The sequence below is a fragment of the Triticum dicoccoides genome, chromosome 4B (genome assembly GCF_002162155.2).
Source record: "Triticum dicoccoides isolate Atlit2015 ecotype Zavitan chromosome 4B, WEW_v2.0, whole genome shotgun sequence".
Taxonomy (NCBI): domain Eukaryota; kingdom Viridiplantae; phylum Streptophyta; class Magnoliopsida; order Poales; family Poaceae; genus Triticum; species Triticum dicoccoides.
In genome coordinates this window covers 155764822-155775817 of record NC_041387.1, presented here as the reverse complement: position 1 = coordinate 155775817, position 10996 = coordinate 155764822, and positions in this window count along the sequence as shown.

Here is a 10996-nt window from a genome sequence, read left to right as displayed (position 1 = left end):
CCTAGGGCAGGCGCAGGGAGAGCTCGACCTCACGAAGAGGCAGCTCGAAGAGAACAAAGGCGAGTGATTCTCCGCTCTTATGTATTTAAGGATAGATAAAATTGGTTAGTCTAATGATGAATCGTCATGACTGTGTAACAGGGGCCACCGCCGAAGTGGCGTCCCTGAAGAAAGCACTGTCTGATGCCGAAGACAAGGCAGCCTTGGAATGCAAGGAGCGCGAAAAGCAAAGTGCTAGAGTGGGTGAGGTTTCCAGGGGCATTCGCAGATTTGCCACGCAGCGTATCAGATGCCGTGGAGTTCTACTGTGCCTAGGAGGGGAGCTCAACGGAGAAGCTGTTTTGGTACCAGCATGCTGGGGCCGAACACCCAATGCCTCTGAGTGACCAACTGAAGCAGTTGGTCGAACTCCACAGGGCGGCCGAAGTGGCTATGAAAGATTTCATAGTCCGGATGTGGCCTGTTGAGCCCCTGCCCACTAGCTACTTCGGCGTGATCAAGCGGATGGTGAATGCCTGTCTGCGGCTTGAAGTGATCAAGCGATCCGTTTGCATTGAGGGTGCCCGCCAGGCCTTTGCCCGCGCGAAGGTGCACTGGGGCAAACTGGATGCGGAGAAGCTGGTGAAGGACGGGCCGCCGGAGGGCAAGGCGCATCGCCATCCCGAGAAGCACTATGATGGCGTTATGAAGGGCGCTCATCTCATGGCCAATGAGTGTACCAAGGACAAGATCTTTGACTAAATGTACATCTGACGCTGTTGTAATTTAAAGACGAATTTACTTGTGCTATGTAGCACTATTTGATTTAAAATATTACCTTCTGTGCGACTGTTTATGAAATTCTGAAAGTAGGCCAGTCGTCGGCTTCAGCCCCCACGTAACTAGTACCGGGGTGATCCTGGAAAAACCCGGATACTCTTTATCCAAATTTTTGGTCCCTTAAGGAGGTATCCGGCACAGCGAACAAGGCAATCGGACTATGCGGCTTTATAACTTTCACTTAGCCATAGAAGTCTATAATTTTAAATTTTGGCGAAGCCCCTAGAGTTCGGAGGGCCGAATTGGGGCGCTATATACGCCTAAATCAGACAAGGCCGATTCATCGCCTAAAGTGGAAAAAATCTTTAAGGATTTTAAGACCTCTCGAACAGCTACCAGATCTCGCCGCATCATGCCAGTCAGTTTTCGGCTTTCTCTACTGAGGTGCTCGTCCGGAAGAACCGGGACACAATCACAGTAGTTCTCCCTGCGCTACCTTAGCCGATATAACGGAACGTAAGGTACCAAAACAAGGGAGCCGGGCTAACCCAACTGTGGACCCAAGACATGATTCAGCGCTGATGCATATAGTGCTATAAATTCGGGGTGCCGCACTGTTTAAAGTGTTCGGACTTTACTTGCCGTAGTACGGGGCGCATAAGAAGCCCCTCGCAAATGGACCGTTCCAAGGTGTACAGATGCAATTTCAAAGAAACATTTGTAAGAAAAAAATGCTCAAATCAGAATAATAAGCTGACGCTATATATGATCTCCCATTGATGAATAATACGTTTAAGCGTATGTTTGCAATGAATGCATTAAGCAGAGATAAATAGGACTATTTGACATGTCCTATCCAGGGGCAGGCCGCGTACAGATAGATAAAAAGGGTATAATGATCGTAAATAGATTCCACCTGGGTATTTCCTTGTGTGCGCAAAGCTTGTTGCCTCCTTGGTTTTCTCCCCTGTATAGGTCCGACAATCCGGCTCTTCTGAAGAGGCTGCCCTAAGGTAGTGTACTGAAAGAGATAAAAAAAGGAAGTTTTTTTTATGAAAGTATGTTGTGGTGATACCGCACTGTTGACTGAGTCACTGCTGCGCCTCCGCCTGTGCCCATGGTATTTTGTGTGCGTAATTGTGTACGCGTGGCACGAATGTTGCTTTGATGGGATTTGAGCGGAGGCCGGACTGCTAGTCGCGCTCTTGGCGTGCCTGGTGATTCTGTTGCAGGGTGTTCCGGACTCGCTTGACGGTGCTTGAGGTTGTCGTCGCCGGATTGGTGGTTTGCCGGAGGAGGCCACATTGCACTTCTGCCGCGAGGGCTGCAGTATGCTCTTTTGTATGGGGAGAGCGGTCCATGTTTCCGTTGACTGTTATGACCCCGCGCGGGCCTAGCATCTTGAGCTTGAGGTATGCATAGTGTCGTACCGCATTGAATCTAGCGAATGTGGTTCGTCCTAGTAGTGTGTGGTAACCACTACGGAAAGGGACGATATCGAAGATTAACTCTTTGCTTTGGAAGTTGTCTGGAGATCCGAAGACCACTTCCAATGTTATAGAACCCATACAGCGGGCCTCTACTCCAGGAATTACACCTTTAAAGGTGGTTTTGGTGGGCTTGATCCTTGAAGGATCGATGCCCATTTTGTGCACTGTGTCTTGATAAAGCAGGTTCAGGCTGCTGCCGCCGTCCATAAGGACTCGCGTGAGGTGGAATCTGTCGATGATTGGGTCTAAGACCAATGCGGCTGAGCTGCTGTGACGGATACTAGTAGGGTGATCCCTATGATCGAAGGTGATCGGACAAGCTGACCTTGGGTTGAATTTGGGGGCGACTAGCTCCATCGCATAGACGTCCCGTAGTCCTCGCTTCCGTTCCCGCTTGGGGATGTGAGTGGCGTAGATCATGTTGGCCGTTTTCACCTGGGGGGAAATTTCTTCTATCCCTCCATGTTCAGACGCCTGGGCTCCTCGTCATCGTCGCTGTGCAACCCCTTGTCCTTGTTTTCGGTGTTTATTTTACCGGCCTGTTTGAACACCTAGCAGTCTCTATTGGTGTGGTTGGCTGGCTTGTCTGGGGTGCCATGAATTTGGCACGAGCGTTCCAGTATGCGGTCCACACCGGACGGTCCTTGATTGTTTCTTTTGAACGGCTTCTTCCGCTGACTGGATTTGGATCCACTGAATCCGGCGTTGACTGTCGTGTCTTCGGTGTTGTCGCTGTTGTTCCGTCGCTTGTGTCTGTTGCGCCGTGGCTTGCCGTTATTGTCACGGACGTCCGAAGTGCCAGAGTGTGGCGTGGTGCTGATGTGAGCCAACCAGTTGTCCTCGGCCGCGCAAAAGCGGGTCATAAGTGTCGTGAGGGCTGCCATGGACTTGGGTTTTTCCTGGCCGAGGTGCCGGGCGAGCCACTTGTCACGGATATTATGCTTAAAAGCTGCCAGGGCTTCGGCGTCCGGACAGTCGACTATTTGGTTCTTTTTAGTTAGGAACCGAGTCCAGAATTTCCCGGCTGACTCTCCAGGCCGTTGAGTAATGTGGCTCAAGTCATAGGCGGCCGGTGGTTGCTCGTATGTGCCCTGGAATTTGTCGAGGAATGCGTCTTTCAGGTTTTCCCAACTGCCAATGGAATTTTCTGGCAAGCTGTTTAGCCAGTGTTGGGATAGTCCTTTGAGCTTAAGGGGAAGATACTTGATGGCTTGTAGATCGTCTCCGCGGGCCATGTGAATGTGGAGAAGGAAATCTTCGATCCATAATGCGGGGTCTGTTGTGCCATCATATGATTCGATGTTTACGGGTTTGAACCCTACTAGGAATTCATGATCCATCACTTCGGCAGTGAAGCAGAGGGGGTGCACGGTGCCTCTGTGCCGGGCTATGTGGCTGCGCAGTTCGAATTGGTATGGGTTGCTGTGTTCGACCGGGCCGGACTTGTTGATAACGTATCCGGCGTGATGGTCATCATCACTTGCTGGGGCGCGCCCCCGTGATCCGTAGATCGATCTTGGCTGTCCTACTTTGTTTTCCAGTATATCTTGCAGGTCTTTCATCTTTGCCCGGGCTGTAGTGTATTGGTGTGGGGGCGCAGGCTGGTATTCGGGCTGATATCCCATTTTGTCCCGGCCACGGGGTGGCCGGTTAGCCGTTTGGCGCTCGAGTCCGTATTCCTTGGCTTCCAGGACTTTAGTCCATCTATCTGTGAGCAGGTCTTGATCAGCCTGTAGTTGCTGCTGCTTCTTCTTCGGGCTCCTCGTAGTGGCCATAAGCCGACGCTTGAAGCGCTCCTACTCCACGGGATCCTCAGGCATGCCGAACTCATCGTCGCCGAGGCTAATATCGTCTTCGGAGGGGGCATGTAGTTGTCCTCCTCCAGATATCCGTCGGTCGTTGTTCATCTGGGCTGACCTGCTCTGCTCGTCCTGCTCGAAGGCGGGCTGATCAGGGTTGTATTCCTCTTCGGCACCATCCGGATTGTTTTCGTCTCCTGGGCCGGTATTGCTATGGCGGGGCTTGGAGCGGCTCCGACGACACCCATGTTTTGTTTTTCTCCCTGAGGGGTTATCCCCCGTTGCCTCATCACCATTGGTTTCCTTCGGAGTGTCCACCATATATATATATCGTATGAGGAGGTGGCTGTCCACCGCCCTATGAGCGGCGGTTCCTGTACTTCTCCCGCATCGTCGTCCATACCGTCGATGTCTTCGGAGTCGAAGTCAAGCACGTCGGTTAGATCATCGATCGTGGCAATGAAGTGGGTGGTGGGTGGGCAGCGAATTCCTTCATCACCTGGTTCCCACTCAAGCCTGACATAGTTCGGCCAAGAGCATCCTGACAAAGAGAGAGACTTTAATGAGTTCAGCATGTCGCCAAAGGGCGAGTGCTGGAAGATGTCCGCGGCGGTAAACTCCATCACCGGAGCCCAACCTGGCATGGCTGGCTCGAGAGTGCGCGGACTGGAACCAACAACGGGATACGAGTCCGGGGGTCCGGAGTCACAGGCTTCCATAGAGGTGAGGCCTGTGTTCGGCTCCACCACCGATGAGTGAGCGGCCTATGAGTTGTGGTCCATCCCGCCATCCTTAGGCAACACAGCCTGCTCCGGATTTAGGTCTGGGGCTACTGCAGGGGTGATATCCCAAGCATTGTCCGACAGCGGGTCTAAGCCGTGCTTGTTGTGAATGTCCGGTGCTCCTGGTATAGGCCCGAATCCATTGAAGATCAAGTCTCCGCGAACGTCGGCCGTGTAATTCAAGTTTCCGAACCTGACCTGGTGGCCAGGGGCATAGCTGTCATTCTGCTCCAAATGGCCAAGTGAATTTGCCGGCAGTGCGAAGCCGCCGAACACGAAGATTTGTCCGGGGAGAAAGGTCTTGCCTTGGACCTTATTGTTGACGATGATTGATGGAGCCATCGAGCCTTGCAGCGACGACACAGAGGAACTCTCAATGAAAGCACCAATGTCGATGTCAAAACCGGCGGATCTCGGGTAGGGGGTCCCGATCTGTGCATCTTAGGCTGATGGTAACAAGAAGCGCGGGACACAATGTTTACCCAGGTTTGGGCCCTCTTGATGGAGGTAAAACCCTACTTCCCGCTTGATTAATATTGAAGATATGAGTAGTACAAGAGTAGATCTACCACGAGATCGTAGAGGTTAAACCCTAGAAGCTAGCCTATGATGATTATGATTGTAATTGTGATCGGCCTTCTAAGGTCAAACCTCTCTGGTTTATATAGACACCGGAGAGGGCTAGGGTTTACAGAGAGTCGGTTACAAGGAAGGAAATACAATATCCGGATCGCCAAGCTTGCCTTCCACGCAAAGGAGAGTCCCATCCAGACACGGGCCGGAGTCTTGAGTCTTGTATCTTCACGCCTCAATAGTCCGGACGATGTATATAGTCCGGCTATCCCGATACCCCCTAATCCAGGACTCCCTCACCCACGAGCTTGTTTTGCCCTAGTCTGTGTGCCAGGAGGGCCTATCCCCGACGTTCTCTGGGTCATGTGGGAAGGATCCCCCTATCGCCCACACTCACTTTGGCGACGGTTCCAAACATCATCGCGGAAAGGGGTTAAAAACCGTTTGTATAGCCGGTCTCTGCACTAGTGCATGCATATGGATCATGAAGAGAACGTTTTATGTGATAGTTATATTGTTTAATTTGATTATGATCCTACATGTTACTATTATGAGAGAGGAAAATATGTTTGTAGAAATTTTCATGTTACTAAATTACATATCGTTATGTTGAGATTGCTATTGTTTCTTTCTTGTTCCTTGCATAGGCTAGTTTTTGCTTGTCTTGATAAATCTTTTCCCTACAAAATGCCTATGCATAGGACTTATGTTAGACTTAAACTTGTTTTTAACATTCTATATGGTGCTCTCTTCGTGTTTCAATTGCTATCTTTCATGTGAGCATCACTAAAATTATCAACACCTAGCTAAAAGGCTTTAAAGAAAAGTGCTTGTTGGGAGACAACCTAATATTTTATTTTCTGTTTTTATGTGTATACACATTATTACCTCTGTAGTAATTGTGTTTTGGTGTTTTAATTAGTTTTTAATCCATGTAAGACCTTTGGAATATGTCGCAAGTTATTAGTGATGCTACATCTGCTACGAATGATACTCATGATGATGCTAGTACCTTGCTTGATGATGATGTGCCTTTAGGTGAATTTCTTGATGAACAACTTGCAAGAGCAAAAATATTGATGGACCCCCCCCCAATAATCAAGTTACACTGATCTTCCCCTAATATGCCATGTCATCATATTTTCATACTTAAAATGCAATTGAATAATTGATTCAACTCAAATTTAAATTCTTAATAGAAGTGCAGAAAATAGTTCTTCAGATATTAAAATAAGAGTGTTCATAATTTTGCAAATAATCCCAGGGAAATTCTGTTGAAGAAATCACCTGAAATTGGGTTTTGATTCTGGCCCTGACACTTTTTTTGTGGACTAGCGACATTTAAATTGGTCGTTTAAATTCCAACAGATATTCTTAGTTTTCCCAAACCACCTGAAACTTTGTGTGTGGCCCTAGGCTAATGCACTGGATTTATGTGCCAAGTTTCAACCCTGGCAAAATTCATTTTGTACAGAGACTAAATGCAAAGCTAAGGCAAAATGAAAAACAGAAAATAGAAAAGCAAAAGAGAAAAGATCTAAAAGGAACTACTTTGCACCTGGGCCTGATGCATAGTGCAACATGCCAGCCCAACTCCCCCTAACTCCTTCCCAATTCATCACAGGCGCGTGGACGCACGCTCCACGTTGATTGCCACACATCGTCCATCCGCTACCTCCCCACAGTGCATTTGACCTCCCTCGAGCCCCTAGAAATGAACCCTAGCCCTCTCTCTTCCCCCCTCGCGCCGTTTTCTTCCCCGTGATGCTTGGCCCTCGCCTTGCCGTCATCGATGCCGTGACCCATGCCCACCTCAAAGCACCCGGAGGTGTCCAGGGGCTTCACCACTATCGCCTCTTTCAGCTGCACAATTGGGTTGGACAGGGAAGGCTCTATACGCTCGCCATCGTTGTCGTCTTCCTCAATGGTCGCCAACGATCCTACTCGACTCCAACCACCGCCGACATCCCAGAGCCTCCCGTACAACGCTGTGAGTGGCTGCTTCCTCTCCTCACTCTCCTGTCCATCCTATAGCCTTGATGTCGATCAGGCCGTGCCACTGCCGCCGCTGGCTGTCCTTGTTACCACTGTTTCTGACCACGATAGCCCGTGCCCGTGCTATAGAGAGATTTGGTGCGCCACGCTTGTTTGATTGGTGCTCTCCGCCGCACCAACTGACCACCAGGGCGCCGTCTCCGCTCCTCGTCGCCTATGACTTCTCCCTGTTGTGTCCTTGGCGGCGCCAGAGCGCCCCCTACCCATGCGCCCGCTCGTAGCAGCCCGTCACTGCTGGCCTCCCACCGCTGCCCTTCGCCCTTGATGCTATCACCGCCGGCTGTAGCCGCCATTGCCCATACTCCGTGCAGCCCTCGCTTGGGCGCCTCCGCCCGATCTCATCGCCGACGTCCGCCTGCAGCTTGCTCTGAACCCCGCGTGTGGCCTCCACTCCCCTGACCGCCGCCTCTGCCAGCTCGCATCGCGTGCTCTCGCCGCCCTCGCTTGCCCGCCGGCGCCCACTACCAGTAGCACTAGAGCGCCTCCCACTCCCTCCTGCAGCGCTACCGCCTCTTGCCATTGCCGCCGGACCCTGTACTTGATTGCTCCTATTCTGATGCATAGCCTACTTTTTGTGACCTGCTTTCTTACCTTACCTGCTTATCCTAAACTGCTTAGTTTAGTTTGGTTAGTGATCCACCAGAGACCCCCCCCCCTTTATGTTCGATGACTCGATCAACGTGATCAACGTCTAGGCCCCGACACCGCACATCACACCCCTTTGTTGTATGACTCTGCAAAGTTATTATCGAGTGTTGAGGGTGATACCTCATCAGCACTTCTGATGTTAACCTTATAGTGTAGCTATTTGATCGTGGTCATCGAGGGTGATTCCTCCTTAACCACTCCCGATAACGACTCTGTCATGCAACCCCTCAAGTGTGGACCATAGAGGGTGATTCCTCCAAGTACAAGTTGACGGTTACATTGAGTGGGAATCCATTGAGGGTCATTCCTCGGGTTTCCCCCATGCTCTTTCGGACACACAGTTACTTCGACTATACCACAGAGCCATGTTGAAGTCGGGTCAGCCTTGAGGGGTACCCGCGAGTTGATGTGTAGTCGGTTGATCTAGAGGATACCCGCGACTTTTCCACGCGGCGCGGTCGGGCATTATTAGCCCTTGCCGCAAGTCCGTGAGACAGGGTGACAGGACCACTTATAGTGGATGACTAATCGTTACCGCGTGCTACCAAGAAACTAACGGTTTGGATATTTGATTCGAGTAGGCACTCTTCGTCATATGATTCTTCTAAAAGCTGACTGACGTCAGTGACTGATTGGCGCGCGTCGTGTTGGACTGGTTAAGCCTGCACTTGTATAAGGGGGCTAGGTCTGCTCACCGGCCGCGTTTGCAACACGCAGGATTGCAAAGGAAGATTGGCCCATGACCCATTCGCATTTAGCATGTAGACCGGCATGTGTGCCTCTCTGTTGAGCCTAGGTAGGACTACGGCGTGTTGATGGGCCGATGCTGGTCATGACCTGATGGTGTGTCTGGCCGGAGTTGATTGAGCGTGTTGGGTAACTTGGTGCACCCCAGGAGGGAAGTATTATCTATTCAAATAGCCGTGTCCATGATAACGGACGCTCAGACTTGTATCCCGATCGATACAACTAGAACTGGATACTGGATGCTGAGGCATGTAATGGATATGCGGCTCCAGGATTGCTTTCTCGTAGGGAGTCGAGAAAGGATCTATGGGTGATGTTACAAAATGCGTACTAATATTATAATATGCTACTCTTATCTCTTCTGATGCTGCAAGATGCTTGAAGATGCTAGTATTCGATAGGTTAGGCTTTCCCCTTCTCTTCTGGCATTCTGCAGTCCAGTCCATAGACACTACCCATTTCATTGATACTGATGCATAAGTAGTGTAGGCTTTGCATGCGGGTACTTTGGATGAGTACTCACGGTTGCTTTGCTCCACCTTTTCCCCTTTTCCATTCTTCTCGGGTGTCGCAACCTGATGGTGGAGCCCAGAATCTAGACACCACCGTCGATGATGACTACTACTACCCCGAGGGTGCCTACTACTACGTGGGGGACACCGACGACCAGGCGTAGTTAGGAGGATCCTAGGTAGGTGGTCTGCGCCTTTTCGATCTGTATCTTGTTTGTGCTTGCCTTCTTAAGGCAGTCGTGTTAACTTATATCTGTACTCAGATATTGTTGCTTCCGCTGACTCGTTTGTATTCGACCTGATGTATTCAAGCCCCTTGAGGCCCCTGGCTTCTAATATAAAGCTTGTATTATTTTAATTTGTGTCTAAAGTTGTGTTGTGATATCTTCCCGTGAGTCGTTGATCTTGATCGTACACATTTGTGTGTATGATTAGTGTACGATTGAATCGGGGGGCGTCACAAGTTGGTATCGGAGCTGGTTACCTGTAGGAAGCCCCCTTTCCAACTCCTTGGCTGAAGTTCAGTCGTTGAAAAACTTTTACTAACATGGCTGTGCGGCTTACAGGCCCATGTCTCCATTGGATGGTATTAGGATCTTTTATTCCTCAACCTATACTCTGGGACTCTGATCTCTCTTCCATTCAAGTTAAATTATTTTACTAACTCTACTTCTAGGTTGTCGTAACTACTTCCTCCCAGAGAGCCACTTCATTCAATATGATCGCCTCCTTCACCAGAAGACTTTGAAGATACTCTCCGATGTTCGCTCCAGAACTTGTGCTCATCGCTTTTGCGATTCCCTTCCACCATCAAACCCTATGCAAAACTACATACACTTTCCATTCATACAATCATTCCTCGTCTCTCTTTTTATTAGGAGATGCCCCAAAATTCTCTCTATTGTTCTGAGAATACTTTGAGCCTATTGCCTTGCAGTTCTTTCCCACATGAATACCCCTACGAATAATTCCTCGCACTTACGGAGTATCCGCGCATCCCTAGTTGTTCATGTGTTTCAAAAAAATCTTCAAAATACTACTTGATCTTTCGAAGTCCTCAGTAGCCTATTGCTCTTGAAATTCTTGCTTGCTTGCATTATGATTTATCCCATAAGTCTAGTAATCTTATTGGCATCCTTTGTCACTATCATTTTGAGTCCATTAATTCAATATGTTGTGGATGCTCGCAATCCTTGGTCGAATCCTAGAATCCATCCTTCCAGTAGAGACGTAATTTTGAACAGGAGCTGGTTCTCGGCCAATCAAGTTGCCGTTAATTGTACACCTAAGTCTATTCATCTTATCCATCTATAGTTAGAGCGTTTGCTTCTGATCCCTTGATTTCGAGATCATAAATCCTTTGCAATTGATCTTTGAATTAGTCAGTTGTTTCTATAATCTGATCTCCTTGCATTCTTCTTCTTCTGGTTGAGTACCAATGCTCATGTCAGATCCCTTGAGGACCACCGGATCCTTTGTTGGATTTTATCCAACATCGTCCTTCATATTAAATAACTTTGTGAGTCTTTCCTCGGATACATAATGCCTTTAGTAAATTGTATCCTCTGCTTTGTCAAACATGCTTTGCTTCAGAGCTTGTGTTTTTACTCCTGAAGTCTGTGATATATGTT